Raw genomic sequence first — 16,736 nt, 5'->3', positions numbered from 1 at the left:
GATCCTGGGATGGAGTCCTACACCAAGACCCATGACGGGCTCCCTCCTGCTTCTCCCTCTCCCTCTGCCTGCCAAGCCCCCTGTTTGTGCTCTCTTTCTTGCTCCCTCTGCCAAATAAATAAATAAAATCTTTAAAAAAAAAAAATCCATTCCTCAGAGTTTTTAGGCTCAGGTGCCCACTTCCTGGCGGGCTGTGAGCCCAGAGCCTTTATCATCTTCTCCAAACTGCCCATATCCCTGTCACATTGCCCCCTCCATCTTCCAGCCAGTAAGTTGGTGATCAGAACAGCGCTTGAAGATAGTGGTCTTAAAACTGGGGTTTCAAAGGGGATGCAGCACGGAGTGTTCGAGACCCCCTGTTCAGGGAGGGTCTTTGACTTCATATGTACTTTTGCTAAAAAATGACCTTCTGGGTGTACCATTATGCCTCTTGTCCTTCCCCTCTACCCTGTTCACAATCCTCCTTCTCTTGATGGAAGAGAGGTTTATCTCTCACCCATCCTAAAGCTTGTATTATTAATTGACCCAGAATATAAAAAATTCATTTCTTTAAACAGGAAACCTATGGTAGGCTTTGTGTCTTCCCCTGTCCCATACACATTTCTGTTAAGTTTAAAGTACCATGTTGGAAACGGGGTAACTTGGCACATGTTGAAATGTTCCAGTTTAGGTATATGGCCAAATGGGTCCAAGGAATAATGACAAGCTTTATTACTTCTTCCTGCCTCACAGTGCTGTAAAAGAAAGCACTGCTGCAGAGAGAGAATTCTGTGAGAGCAAAGTGAAGGGAAGTCTGGTAGGAAATACTGGGAGTGGCAACATATTTTATCATCCAGACACAAACTCATGGCCAGGCTCTCTTGCCTTCTCCAGCCAGTCAATTTAGAACTAGAATTCTGGGAGCACCTGGGTGGCTCAGTTAGCTAAGCATCTGCCTTTGGCCTAGGTCATGATCTCAGGGTCCAGGACAGAGCCCCACACTGGGCTCTCTGCTTAGCGAGGAGTTCGCTTTGCCCTCTCCCCCCGGCTCCTGCTCTCTCTCTCTCTCTCATGAGTGCATGAGCGCTTTCTCTCCCTAATAAATAAATAAAATCTTTTTTTAAAAAAAGTACTTGGGATGCCTGGGTGGCTCAGTTGGTTGGACGACTGCCTTCGGCTCAGGTCATGATCCTGGAGTCCCGAGATCGAGTCCTACATTGGGCTCCCAGCTCCACGGGGAGTCTGCTTCTCTCTCTGACCTTCTCCTCACTCATGCTCTTTCTCACTGTCTCTCTCCCAAATAAATAAATAAAATCTTAAAAAAAAAAAACTAGAATTCAGTTGAGATGTGTTTGATGGAAACACAACATGCTTATCACACTCAAAAAATAAAGCCTGGTTGGCTGATTGATTTGATAATACACTGGTTTTGCCAATTTTTCTTTTCTTTCTTTTCCTTTTTTTTTTTTTAAGATTTTATTTACTTAAGAGACAGAGTAAGAGAGAGCATGAGAGAGGAAAGGGTTGGAGAGAGAAGCAAACTCTCCGCTGAGCTGGGAGCCCAATGCAGGACTTGATCCTAGAACTCCACGCAAGATCAGGACCTGAGTCAAAGGCAGTCGTTTAACCAACTGAGCCACTGAGGTGCCCACCAATTTTTCATAATGGTAGACATTTCTCTTAAATTGAATGAGTCACATAAGTAGCTCCAAGGTTTTGACAAAGTATACATAAAACCTACAATAAGATAAAAGCATTTGATCTGTAAAAATTATATTGGCAAGGCATATTAAAATTAATATTTTTATGTTTCCAATTCTGAGTACATGGAGTTAAAGAAAGAGCCTCTATATAAAAGAATAAAAGATACAAGTAACATTAATTTGTTAAATCTTGGTAAAGCCCTTCTTGGTATATTTCCCAGAAACTGAAAAGTGAATGTGTCTAACTGGGCAACAAATCCTTTTGAAAGTCAGGTGATTTCCAGTGCCTTTGCTTTTAACAAAACTGAAAATCAAGTTGCCAGCCAGTCAATTATTAAAAGTAATTTTTGATAATAGATTACTATGTGATTTTTGGCACATAACTCAGAAGTGGCTCAAGTAAGAAAGGCTGAAATAACAAAACTCCTTCCATTCTCATTTACTGATTTCTGTAAGCAGGATAACATTTAACCACCAATTCATGGACTAATAAAAACACAGGCCCAAGGGAGACAGTGTCGCTAAAATTTTGTTTTGATGTTTAATAATTATTTATAACTTATAATATACTTGGTTTTTTTTGACCAAGTGTGTACTAATAATCGTTGCAATGCTCTTCAGTCCAGAAGAAATATAGCACCTATAAACCTAATGATGGCAGGAAATTTTTTAAAATTTCAATTCTTATATATTTTGTTATTACAGAAAAGAATAATAAGGTAATCAATAAAAGACTTTCAAGGATAAGAATATGTTACATCAGGATAAAATATTGTGGGGAGAGGGCAGTGGATTTTATAAATTTGAGAAGAGAATGGCACAAGATAAAATTCCAACTTTAAGAAGACTTTGTCTATTTTTAGAAAAATGGATAATGGTGGGCATTGAGCTGCCTATTCAGATTATTTTTTTCTCTCATTCTTTCTCTTCCTCTCTCTCTTTTTTAAAATTTTAATTATTTATTTGAGAGAGAGAGAAAAAAGCTAGTGGAGGGGCAGAGAACAAAGCAGACTCCCCCGTGAACAAGGAGCCTGACACAGGACTCAGTCCCAGGACCCTGGGATCAAAACCTGAGAGGAAGGCAGACACTTAACCGACTGAGCCACCCAGGTGACCCCTCTCTCCTCTTTTTATTAAGTAGGCTCCATGCTCAATACGGTGTCCAACTAATGGGCCTGAGATCAAGCGTTGCATGTTCTACCAACTAAATCAGCCTCTACTCTGGTATGTAGATTCCACTAGATACATTTTCTAAAAGATGTTATAACAGTTTTAAATGTCAATATATACAATAAGCCAGAAATTATTTTGTCCTTTGAAATTATTCAAACTTATAATACAAATTCCAAAACTGATTTCAGAGAACACAGAGAAACTGGACAGTTCAAAGACTGCTGGCTGAGGACGATAGCAGGGAACACATGGCCTGTAGGAGCATCAGGTGTACGGCTGCTGAATTTAATTAGCAGCACATGTAAGAGGCAGGGAGACCAATAGGCGATCACTGCCATAACCCATTCACCGTTAATATTTATTGATGGACAGACTGGCCACTCGGCTGGGAGCTGTACTGTGCTCCGGACACCCGATAGGAACCCCGGCCCTGCCTTCCTGGAGTTCACGAGCCTGGAGAAAAGAGAATGAGGGCTAAATCAAGGCAGGACCATGGAGGGTAAAGGTAAGGGTAAAGAGGTCAGGAATACTGACACTCACTGGCTTATCTGTGTATCCGTGTTTTTATCCCAATTTTTTAAAAAGATTTTATTTACTTATTTATTTGACAGAGAGAGATCACAAGTAGACAGAGAGGCAGACGGAGAGAGAGAGGAGGAAGCAGGCTACCCGCCGAGCAGAGAGACCGATGCGGGGCTCAATCCCAGGACCCTGAGATCATGACCTGAGCCAAAAGCAGAGGCTTAACCCATTAAGCCACCCAGGTGCCCCTTTCTTTTCTTTTCTTTTCTTTTTTTAAAGACGTTTTATTTATTTATTTGAGAGACAGAGAGAGAGCATGAGAGAGATCAAGCAGGGTGCGAGGCAGAGGGAGAAACAGACTCCCCACTGAGCTCCTGATGCGGGGCTCGATCCAGTACCCTGGGATCATGACCCGAGCCCAAGGCAGACGCCTAAAGACTGAGCCACCCAGGCGCTTCCCCCACCCTCCTATTTTCCTTTTAAAAGTATCAGAATAACTTGCAGTAAATTTAGTCAATCTACTGAGGACTCCAGTGCATGGCCCCCCTTGAGACCGAGTGATTTTGTTACACGGGCCCTATCCACCATCGATTTTTTAAATAACAAAAATTAACTCCTGCTCATTTTAAGAATTCAAATAACACCGAAGTATAAAAAGTGAAAGTTTCACCTTGTCCTGCGCCATCTTATTTCTGCAACATACTTACAAAATGAGATGCTTTTTATGATACCACCGCCCAAGTGGGAAATGATGTGGAGTAAGTGGTACACAAATGTAGACACTCAGGGTGGTTAAGGATAAAACTGCGACACCCTTCGTGTGTCCAGTGGCTTTTGGATCCCTGGGGGCCAAGGACCTTTGTCTGTGCATAACCCCTACAGGTAGGTTCCTTTCCTGGGGTACTGCTAACCCTAATTCCAAATCATCTCACTCCTTTCAGAAACCTGCACGATTTAAACCCCTGCTGGTTAGCTCAGATGAGTTTCTAATTGATAGGTCTTCCCAGCACCCCCTCCATAGGCCAACATACCCTACCCCAGGACTTGACTGGCCTCAGGCGGTTCACAGGAGGTGGGGAGAGAAGGGAAGGCTCTCAGTGTACACAGCAGCCCTACAGAGCTGTTTGGGAAGGTGGGAAACTCTGATCCCAGATATGCTGCCCTGGGATCAAGCCATTCGGCATCCTGCTCAGTGGGGAGCCTACTTTCTCCCTCTTCCTCTGCCTGCTACTCCCCCTTCTTGTGCACATACATACTCTCTGTCAAATAAATAAATAACTTCTTAAAAAAAGAAAAGGGTTTTATTTTGAAGCAATCTCTATACCGAGCGTGGGGCTCGAACTCACAACCCAGAGAGTGAGAGTCGCAGGCTCCAGCAACTGAGTCAGCCAGTTGCCACAAGAACAGTTCTTAATATATAATAATGATACTGCTATAATCACATAATCCTATGCGTACATAGGAGAGCTGATATTAAAAACAAAATTAGTTATTGTTGTTAGGCCTATTAGCGGGTTTATGGGTGGTTTTGTAACTTTTTTTTCTTCACATGGGCACAAAAATCTTGCATTCTTTTTTCCTTAAAAGGAACACGTTTTAACTCCCTGGTCACATTGGCTGAGGAAAACCCAGCCCTGTGAAGTCAGCACCTAAGTTCCCCCCAGAGACTCCCAGGCCTGGAGGGAGGGGTCCTGGGCTGGGCTTATGCAGAGGGCTGCCCCAGAGGCTGAAACCAAGTACAAATGAAGCGTAGGGCATTTGCATGACTAACCCAGGGAAAAAACCCACCAGAGAGTTATTTCTATTTAAGCTTAGAGAAATGCAGAAGTAAATCAACTTGAACCTAACTTGCCTTTAAAAGGAAACCAAAGTTGCCCCTTAAATTTTAGTGGGGGGAAGGGGAGTACCTTCTGTAAGGAGCGAGAGTAAATTCAGGCTGCCGCGACCCTCAGCAGAGAACTATACTCTTCCACAGGGGTCCAGATTCGTGGCCCTCGGACCCTCAGTGTTAGCGCAAACGGTTTGGAGTTCCTAAACCCACTGAGCCTTAACTTTAGACTGGCCCTGCTTAACCAAACTAAGGTTGTATGCTCTTTGGCAAGCATAAAAGCTACAGAACCCCTTCCAGAAAAATGCACATCAGCCCAAAAACTTGAAACAATTTCATGCTTTTCATGGATGTCTCCTCCCCGCCTCCACCAAATCCGACTAAACAATCCTACTTGTCCCCCAGATTAAGAACCCCCGCTGGGCCATAATAAATATAATGTCTTACCTACAGGTATACAACGTGAACGCTATTTTCCAAGCCTGTTGAGAGGACTGTGATGAATAAATACAAATTCATGTAAAAGAAATACTTGGTTCAGAGACTTGGGTATGTTCTCCAGAGAGACAGTAAGTGCCTGTGGAGGACGAAAGCTGCCTCTTAGCGCAGGTGTCCCTCATCCCTGCAGCAAGGCTGTCTCCTGCTGGCCGCTCCCCTACCCCAGGCCCCAGGCAACTGGAGGGTGCAGGGCTCCAGATCGCAACCTTGGAGAATCTGCTGAAGCCTACCCCAGCTTTTCGGGGGGATGGGGGGGTGTTTCACGGAAATGCCGCAGCGGCTGGTCGGTTCGCATGTATTTACGATTTACTCTCCAATTACGACTGGTTTTTCCGGACGCCGACTGTCAGCCCGTGTCCAGACTTACGGGCGTGGGCCCCCCAGCGCGAGAGGCCGCAGCTGAGGTCGCTGCGGATGAGCGCCCTTGGGTGGAGCCGCGAGAGGCCCGGGCGTGGGCGGGATGTCCGGCCCGCTAGCTCCCTCCGCTGGAAGCGCCCGTGGGCCCGGCCCTGACCTGGAGAGCCCACCGCCTTCGCGCTGCGCGGCGGCGGACGCGGGGGCTCTGGGAGCCCCCAGACGAGCTGTGGTCTTGTGCTGGCCGGCACCGCGCCGGGACTGTGCGGTCCCTGGACACCCCCACCCCATCTCGGCGGCTGACGAATTCATGGGTAGAGAGCGAGTAGAAGGGTGCAGAGCCCAGCCCATACCCCGTTGCTGCCCGCTGCAAGACCATCGCCCCAAACAGTATTTGGCACACAGTAGTTATGTGTGCATGTGTTGAATATAGCAAATACTTTCTTTTTCCTGTTTGAACTGCGTGTGCTTCAACACTTCCAACAGCTAGCCCCCTGTTAAGAGTGGGTACAGTCAGTAATGTGCGAAGGAGAGTGAGGAAGTGGAGGGAAATGTGCCGGCCCAGAGGCAGCTTCTTGGTACGCAGGAAAGGCTGCGCCCAGAATCTGTCCGAGCGCTGCGCCTCGCGGCCGCGGAATTCAGCGCCCTCTGTGGGAACCGCAGGCCGAGTGCCCCGGGGCCAGCCGGGTGGAAAGATACAAATAAGAGAGCCCAGGGGCGACGGTGCTCACTAGACAGTAGGGCTCAGGTCCGGCTCCACTGGGTACCAGAGATACAGGATCAGGGAAACTTAAAGGCCCCAGGAGTCCTGCAGGCCCCATATCTCCGGGGCCCCGAGGGCAGGTTCCAGAGCTGTGAGCGCCCTTGCTGCTGGGTCGCAGACTTCCTTGATTCTGGGGAACCACTGCCGCCTGCAGGGGGCGAAATGTTCCTTTGGTTCTTCTGAGCCCGGGGCGGGGGACTGCGGTCTGCGGACCTGAGATCTGAGCTAAAAATAGAAGCTGAGCTCAACGCAAAGGAACGAGACTGAATAAACAGAACGTGTGTATGCATGGGAAAGTAGTATTCCCAAATACGCTGTAAGGAAGGGTTACTTAGTTAGGAATGAAAATTTGGAGAGAAGAAAAAATCCAAGTTCCACATTATTCATCAAAATAAACTCTGAAAGGATTGAAATGCTAAATATTTAGAGACACTATATTAAGTAGGATAAAACAGTTATTTTGTGGATAATTGTCAACATTCTGGAGGCTTTCAAACAATAGAAGAAACAAAGATTAACATTTAAAGATTTCAGGGCGCCTGGGCGACTCGGTTGGTTAAGCGTGAGACTCTTGATTTTGCCTTTGGTCATGATCTCAGGGTCCTGAAATGGAGCAGGAGATCTGCCCTGGGCTTAAAATTCTCTATCCCTCTGCCCCTCCTCCCCTCTCTCTCAAAAAAAAAAAAAAAAAAAAAAAAAAAAAATTAAACTGGATTTTGAAAAGACAAAATCTTGAGGAAAAAGAATATTTGCATCAGGAAATGCCAAAAATGTATAAAAGCTTATTTAAACATGTAAAAATAATCAAGACAACAATAACTAAATAGACAAAGAAGGTAATAAATAATATAATTCACCAAGAGAAATAAAATTAGTACACAAATGCATGGGGAAATGTTGGCTGTCCTTGACAATCAAAAATTTTAAACTCAAAACAACCTTGACACAGTACCTTATACCTACTAAAGTAGCAAAAATATTGTAAGATTGCAATGTATAACATTAGCAAATTGGTAAAATAATAAAGTCACCATAGTTCATACATTTCTTTTGAACAGCAATGTACTGATCTACATTCGTGTAGCAAATAGCTGTTGAGAAGTTCATTGTCATGGAGGAGAACAGACAAGAAACAGATGTACACCACAGGAGAAAAATAGAACAACTAGTGATGGGATGTGCTATTTGAATCTGGCTAGGGTAGGCTCTGGGATAAGATAACATCCGAACAGAGACAAATCTTGTTCATATTTGTGGGAAGAGTGCTCCAGGTTATAGGGAACAGAAAGGACAACGACCCTGAGGCAAGGGCATGTGACTACTAGAACACCATCTGATTCCTTTTTTTTTTTTTTAATGTTTTATTTATTTATTTGACAGACAGAGATCACAAGCAGGCAGAGAGAGAGGAGGAAGCAGGCTCCCTGCTGAGCAGAGAGCCCGACGCGGGGCTCGATCCCAGGACCCTGAGACCATGACCTGAGCAGAAAGCAGCGGCTTAACCCACGGAGCCACCAAGGCGCCCCCATTTGATTCCTTTTTAATCATGCAATAGTACTTGAAATATTTTAGGAGGTGGTGGGGGGGTATGGGCTAACTGGGTGACGGACATTAAGGAGGGCACTAGGTGTAATGAACACTGGGTGTTATACGCAACTGATGAATCACTAACTCTAAACTCTACCTCTGAAACTAAAAAATAAAATAAAATGCTTGGAAAAAAATTAAATAAAATACTTGGAATATTTTAAAAATTTGTTTACTTTATATACATATTACAACAATGATGAATTCATTAAGCTGAACTGATATAGTATTGTCAATTATCTGTTATTTTATCTTCACTAAACTAACAAAACCTTAGCCCCCATGGTAGGTGACATTACAAAAAGATTGTCTTAGCCCCATCATCTTCCATAAAATGTTACTTATTCATTTCCAGCACACTCAGCCCTTCTCTAAATGAAGCATACAAAGATATGAGTTAAAGTGTTGCCACAATTTAGAGAAAGGGTGTTCAAAGTAAAGACAAAAATGTGGTTGTTTTTTAGTAGATTTATCCAGTTTGGGGGATCAACGAGCCTAACCATTCTCAAACAGATCCCTAACCTTGAACTTCCTCAGCCTTGAACTTCATCCAGATTCAAACATCCATTTGCCCACTTGACCTCACCAAATGGATGCCAGACTTAAATATCCAAAAGTGACCACCTGTTCTCCATCCCTCCATCACACATACCCCACCAACACACACCACGAAGAAGACTCCAACGGTCTCCTCTCAGTAAATAGCAAGTCAGTTCTTTCATTTGCTCAAACCAATTACACGGAGCCATCCTTGACTTCTCTTTCTTATTTTTTTTTTTAGGATTTTATTTATTTATTTGACAGACAGAGATCACAAGCAGGCAGAGAGGCAGGCAGGGGGGTGGGAGGAAGCAGGCTCCCCGCTGAGCAGAGAGCCTGATGCGGGGCTCCATCCCAGGACCCCGGGATCATGACCTGAGCCTAAGGCAGAGGCTTTAACCCACTGAGCCACCCAGGTATTCTGACTTCTCTTTTCCAAGTCAGGCCATGTCAGTCCTCTATTTAAACCTGTTCTTATCTCCCCACTTATCAGATGTAAAAGCTGAAGAGTTCACGATGTCCTAACGGCCCAACCTTTCTGACCTCTTCACGTACTCCTCTGGCCTTTCCCTCACTCCTGCCTCTCAGACCAGCCTCCTTGCTGCTCCTCAAACACAACAGGCACCAGCCCACTTAGAGGACTTTGGACTTGTTCCCTCTGTTCGGAATGCTTTTTCCCTCCAGAGTCTCATATGATCAATGCCTCCCTTCCTTCAGATCTTTACTCAGAAGCCAAAGCAACAAAACAACTTTTTCAGTGAGGCAAGCATCCACAAAACTCCCGGCTTTGAAACACCTGGTTGGCTCAGCCGCTTAAAAGCTGGACTCTTGGTTTCAGCTCAGATCATGATGTCAGGGTTGTGAGATGGATCCTTGAGTTGGGCTCAGTGCGCGGAGTCTGCTAGAGATTCTTTCCTTCTCCCTTTCTCCCTCCCCCTCTGCTCCTTCCCGCAATTGCGCTCGCTCTCGCTCTCTCTCTCTAAAATAAATAAATAAATAAAATCTTTTAAAAAAAAGTCTCCCTACTTTGGATTTTCCACTTTATCTGAATCTAAATATACAGACATATATCTTTTTTGTTCCCTGATGTACCCCCAGTGCCCAGAACAGTGCCTGCCACCTGGTTGGCATTGGAAAAATACTCATTGATTGAATGAGAGGGGGTAAGGAAAGCAGATAGTAACAATGTGGTAAAGATAAGAGACGAGGAGAAACATTAACAGAGTAGTCACTTAGGGAGATTGCTAAGGATGCAGGTTAATAGTGCAGAAGACTCTGCAAACAGAAATAAGCATCTGGGTCACCAAGATAGAGGCTGGAGGCCAGCTCTTCTCGGGCAGGGACTGGCTCCCTTCCTGACTCCTAGTTTATATACCTCCAGCTCCGTCTTCAGAATCACAGTCCTCTGAGGGGTAAGAACACCGGAATTCATGCCATGCCCTGCCCCACAGACATACGTTGGCCCTGAAGTGGGATGTGGCAGAGCCAATGGGAGAAAGGGGTGCCTAAGACAGTAACAGAAAACTCAACTCAGATTAGTTTAAACACTAAAGGGCCTTTATTGTCTCAGAAGCAATGAGAACTTGACTAATGGTACTAATGGTTCGATCCAGAAATTCCCAAGATCTTCAGAGTCTTGGCCTCTTTCAGGACTCCCTCAACTCTGCCCTGCTCTGTATGTTGGCCTTGGCCTTATTCTGTTTCTCCGAATGGGTACAGAAACAGCGTTGGTTTTTTTTTTCAGGTGTATATCCTTAGACCACAGCATCCTTACGGATGACTGGGCTTCAATCTGTTGGGGCCAATGTCCATCATGTGTCCACCCCCAAGCAACCGCTGTGGCCAGAGGAAAGCCAACATGCAGAGGAAGACGAGAGGGCTGAGGTCGCTCCCTGAACCAGTCACCGGCCAGGAGGCTGGGGTTTCGCTAACTGGCTGAAGACACACCACTAGGGCTGGAGGTGAAGTCAATCCTACCTAAAGAGCAGGGCCCCTCCATCTAGAGGAAAGGGTAGCCATGGATGAGGGACCCACCACAGGATCCACAACAAAGGCATATCCCCTCCTCCCCGACCAGGGCTGGAGATGCTGGAGGACCACTGTCTACTCCTTTTCTTACTCAGGTCTAGTTACCCATCCCTTCATCAGGGCCAGAACCTGCAGAGGCTCCCACAAAATGTCACCAAGTTTCTGTTGGGAACCTGGTACAGATCCCTAAACAGCACAGCATGGAGGCCATTTCAGTCATGGTCTCCTTTGGCTTCGGGTCAACCAGTCCCACCGAACTCCCTCCCCACCATCATCTCAGGCGAACTCCTAAATGCAAGTGAGTCCAGTAACCTGACTTCTCCTGCACTCTTAGGCTGATGCTGCTTTCTGCCCTGCCTGCCACTACATCCAGACTCCTGAGCCTATTGCCTGGAACCTTTGTTCACCTATAGAAAGAAGCTTCCTCCATTTTCTGCCTTAACTGAAATTTCGCTGAGGACACGGCTTCTGTTGCTGCCATTCTGAGAGAGGCTAACTCATTCCCATAGCCTGCCTACCATGGCACAAGGAGGAGGGTGGTCAGCATCCTTGATCCCTCACTGTCACTCTTGGACCATCACCTTTCTTTGAGATTCCCTTTCTTGGCACTACCATCTACCTACCTCCCAATGTTCACCAGGACTTGGGCCCCTGGTTCTCAGGGTTCCCAAGGGGAAATACTGCTACCATCTTGGATGACTTAGTGTTTCTGTGGGTGACACATTCTCTATCTTAATTTTAAAGTCTCTGATTCCGTCATCTTCAACCACCCTTCTTTCCACTTGGGCCACTTACCCCTTGTCCACACTCTGAGCTTTGTCACTGTTTAGCAGAGCTACACTCTCTGACAAAATCCCATTCTCCAAATGTAGCAGTTGACCCAAGTTGAAGGGCCTAGGTTTCTGGGTTTCCTCTCTTCTCCTGAACTGTGGGCTCCCAGAGTTAGGGATCAGCTCTTTCCTAAGTGAAGTTTCCTAGAAAGGCAAATGCTAACTCTGGTACCAGAACATTCCAAAAATGGCCCAATGACAGTTTCTCTGACAGCAGCAGAGTAATCTGAGGTCTGAGGATGAGCAAAGTTGTTGTGTGTGTGTTTTTAAAGATTTTTATTTATTTATTTGAGAGAAGAGAGAGAGAGAACGAGTGGGGGTGGGGAGGGGCAGAGGGAGAGGGAGAAGCAGACTCTCTGCTGAGTAGGGAGCCTGATGCGGCGCTTGATCGCAGGACCCTGAGATCAGGACCTGAGCCGAAGGCAGACGCTTAACCGACTGAGCCACCCAGGGGTCCCAAGCAAAGTTTTAGATAGCATTAATTTCATCTACCTAGTTTGTCATCTGTGTGAGAATTCCTGGTGCGTGATGCATGAAACTAAAAGGGAACCTGCTGCTTTAAGAAAGAAAAGTACAGAGTGGGGCTTCCTGGAAGGATAATTGAGTGTTTCAAGTATCAACTAAACTGGAGCATGGGGGAGGAAACCCTGAGTTTGACCTTAGATCCGACTGACATGAAGATTCAATGTCTGTTTCAGTGCTGGCTCAACTGTTCCTGCTACAGACTGGACTCCTTGGTGTGGCTGAGTGCCAATAGCTCTGGCCTCTCTCACATCCCACCTATCCCGCAGGAGAGGGGGACTGGCCTTTTCTCTCTTTGCTGTGAGGAGGGCTGGGGTTGGGGCTGGCTCCCATACTATTTATGGCTGGACTGTGAAGAGCCCTCTAGATTTGAGTGTCTACCACTGGACCAATCAGTTATGCTACGAGGATAGGGTCTAATAGTATAGCCTGGCTGTTAGGCACCTGCCTAAGGTAACAAAGATACTTTCCAGGGTAGAAGGAAGTGTTAGAATGTTGGAATTAGAATTAGAATAGGGGCATCTAGGCTAGGGTCATGATCCCGGGGTCCTGGCGTTGTGATCCCGGGGTTCTGGGACACAGCCCAGCATAGGGCTCCCTGCTCAGTCGGAAGCCTGCTTCTCCCTCTCCCACTCCCCCTGCTTGTGTTCTCTCTCTCTCTCTCTGTCTCTCTCTGTCAAATAAATAAATTTAAAACCCCTAAAAAAAAAAAAAAAGAATTAGAATGTTGGAACTGGGGGGCGCCTGGGTGGCTCAGTGGGTTAAAGCCTCTGCCTTTGGCTCAGGTTGTGATCCCAGAGTCCTGGGATCAAGCCCTGCATCGGACTCCCTGCTTGGTGGGGGGGCCTACTTCCTCTTCTCTTTCTCTCTGCCTGCCCCTCTGCCTACTTGTGATCTCTGTTAAATAAATAAATAAAATCTTAGAAAAAAAAAATATTGGAACTGGAATGCGGCAGCCATCCCTAGTAGGGATTACTACATCACTACTAAATAAGTGTTTCTTTTCTTTTTTTTTAAGATTTGATTTATTTGACAGCAGGGAGCCCGATGCCTATGCTGAAACCGGGCTCCATCCCAGGATCCTGGGATCATGATCTGAGCCAGAGTCTCCTTACTCTGTCCTCCTCCCTCTTAGGTCCCTCGGTCACCCTCCCTTTTAAGGTTGTAGCCCATGGCCCCTCTCCCAAGCTGCCTGAGCCTCCACACCTGCCCAGGCCACCCTCTGTGTTTTCCTCCCTCTCACCGGCAGCCTCCGAGTTGCTTTCTTTACTACGCCCAAAGGGAGAGACTTGACATCTTCCTGAGAAGGAAAAATGCATACAGATGTAAGTCTGCACATGTTCCCATTTCACAGACGGAGACTGGTGGTCCAGGAAGGATTTCCTTCCAAGGCCAGGTGCAGAAAGAAGAGTCAAGGAAGGAGCATTCGTGTTGCAGATGCCCCAAAGAGGTCTGGGTCCCTCCCTGGGTGAAACCAAGGTATGCCCTGGCCCCCCAGATGTGAGCCAATGTGTGTGAACAAGTGTGTGATCCAGTAGGCCACATTAGCTGGACACGGCTGACAACCTAAGAGAGAGCAGATGGGATCGTGCCGCCCCCCACCCCACCTACTCCGGGTCCTGCCAGGATCCGAGCCTTCTGCCTGGACTTGCAGTTGAATTTGGTTTTCTGCACTGGTTCTTGTTGCCCCCGAAGATTTTAGCTCTTATTCAGCCTCTGGTGAATAACTTTGATTAGGATCTGTCTCTCTAATTTCAGCCTTGATCCAGAAAGCCCCAACTCAGCCGACTTGGCAAGCACTCCAGCCAAGTTCACAACAGCAACAGCGTGGAGGCTCACCAGCAGATATGTTGTCGTTAGATGAGAGAGGCAACTATTTCCTTGGTTCTTTCTGGGCACTGAGGAAGAAGAAAGGAGAGGCAGCTGCCCCTACCAACGGGGAAGGGATGTTCAACTCCAAAGCAGAGCCCTTCGCCACCACCACCAGCCGCCAGTCCTATATCTCTTTGCTGGGGCTGCTCAGTATTCAGAGACCAGGAGATAGGAAGGGGAACAGAGGTGGCAACACCCAAGGCTCAGGCACAGGGCCTTGGCCCAGGGAAGGCAGCACCAGAAACACAGGGGACAGGAGGGACAGTGCCCAGGGTTGACCTGCTGAAGGAGCAGAGAGCCGGGCCAAAGTTGTGGGAGGACCAGATTCTCTGGGCCCGGCTCAGGAGAAAATGGAGCTTGGAAAAGGCGAAAGTTTCCATGGTGGTGGAAGCTCTTCTCTCCTTTTCCTCTTAGAACTGTTAGGACTCATATTCCTTGATTGCAAGGCCTCGGACCTCTTACATATTTTTCTTTCACTTGCTCCATTCATCATTTATTTTCAACTCTTCTCTGAATAAGAATAGACAGAAATCTGTTTTTCTCAGCAGTTTATCACAGAACTGACACCTAGACATGAAAATCACAAACCTAGCAAAAATGAAGTTGGGTTCCCAATATCACTGTGCACAGCCAGTTTACTTGTCCTCTAACACACACAATGTGCCCTCACCTTCCTCATACCCCGGGCAGTTTCACTCTTTGTACCTTGTTCATGCAAATCCCTTTGCCTAGGAACCCCTTCTACTCTATCCACTTTGCAAACTTACTCATCTTTTAAGACTTAGATGAAGTGTTACCACTCCTGGGAACAGCAATATCCATCCCTTTGTCCACTGGATTAATTGCTTATCATTTTGTTCCAAAGTGTTCTCGGGAACCCTCAAAGAGCCCTTGTTTTACTGTATATAGTTAGTTGTTTCTGCCTAATATCTCCAAAATCCCTTTAACTATTAATGAGACCGTGTGATGTCTCATCTTGTTCAGCAGAGATCAACTTCTACCTGTGGAGTTCTTTCTGGAACGGCAGTGGTGGTGCTTTACACAAAGTATTCATTAGAATATTTATGTTCCTGGGGCTCCTGTGTGGCTCAGTCAGTTGGGCGTCTGCCTTCAGCCTCGGTCGTGGCCCTGGAGGCCCCTGGATCGAGCCCCACATTGGACTTCTGCTCAGTGGGGGGATCTGCTTCTCCCTCTGCCCCTCACCCCATTCTTGTGCCCTCTCTCACTCTCTCTCTCAAGTAAATAAATTAAAGGAAAAAAAGAAAATTTATGTTCTCACCATATGCAACCAGGAAAATGAGGTAGGCCGGGAGGAGATGCTGCGGAGTCTGTGATGTCCCACGCCAGTCTTGACACAGCAGGAGGCTCCACAAAGGAGTAATCCAGGAAGCTTAGGATCTGTGGCATACATTTCTCAGTCATATAACATCTAGACTATGGCTGCCAGTTTAGAAAAATATGTTGGCCCAGTTAAACTGTTAATTGCAAGCTACACCTCAGACTCACCTCAAAATAGCGTAGTTTTGTGAAACTGTAAACTCACCTCAAAATAATTCAGACCAAAAAGAGGAATATACAAAGTTATGGAATCAAACCAAGATTGGCTTCAGGGACTGATCACTGTCAGATCTTAACTTTCCTCCTTTCTCAAGTCAGCTTCTGTGTTTGTTTACTCCTTCTCCTGTGGATAGGCCTTTTCCAGGCAGTGGAAATCTTGGCCCACATAGCAATTGGGGCATCTACAAGGTTTCAGGAGAAACTCCATTTGGCTCAGGCAAGATCATGTAAGTGCCCCTGTATTCAAGGGAGTGGTCTCCATTACCAGAAATCTGGGGGAGTACAAGCATGATCACTGGACAAATCTTTGCCAATTAGGTGACTTGATAATTTGTATTGATTGCTATTAATAATGTCAGATACCTTTTCATTTTATAAAAGTTTTATTTATTTGAGAAAGAGAAAGACTAAACATAGGGTGGCGGTGGGGGTGTGCTGGGGGGGGCGGTGTGGGCAGCAGAAGGGTAAGGAGAGGGAAACAGACTCTGCACTAAGCCCAGAGCCCCACATGGAGCTCGATCCCAGGATCCTGAAACATAACCTGAGACGAAGGCAGTCCCTTAACCGACTGAGCCACCGAGGCACCTCTCATTGTTCAAAATATAGAAAGTTCAGGGATACCAGCCTGGCTCAGTAGGGAGAGCACGTGAGTCTTGATCTCAGGTTGTGAGTTCAAGCCCCATGTTAGGTGTAGAGATTCCATAAAAATAAAATCTTAGGGGCACCCGGGTGGCTCAGTGGGTTAAAGCCTCTGCCTTCGGCACAGGTCATGATCTCAGGGTCCTGGCATCGGCTCTCTGCTTAGCAGGGAGCCTACTTCTCCCTCTCCCTCTGCTCGCCTCTCTGTCTACTTGTAATCTCTCTCTCTGTCAAATAAATAAATAAAATCTTTTTTAAAAATAATAAAATAAAATCTTAAAAAATAAATAAAAAATAAAATATAAAAAGTTTGGAATGGAAAAAGGAGTGGGAAATATCCC

This window comes from Mustela erminea, chromosome 9 (genome assembly GCF_009829155.1).
Source record: "Mustela erminea isolate mMusErm1 chromosome 9, mMusErm1.Pri, whole genome shotgun sequence".
In the NCBI taxonomy this organism is placed as follows: Eukaryota; Metazoa; Chordata; class Mammalia; order Carnivora; family Mustelidae; genus Mustela; species Mustela erminea.
Note: the sequence above shows the minus strand (reverse complement) of the source record.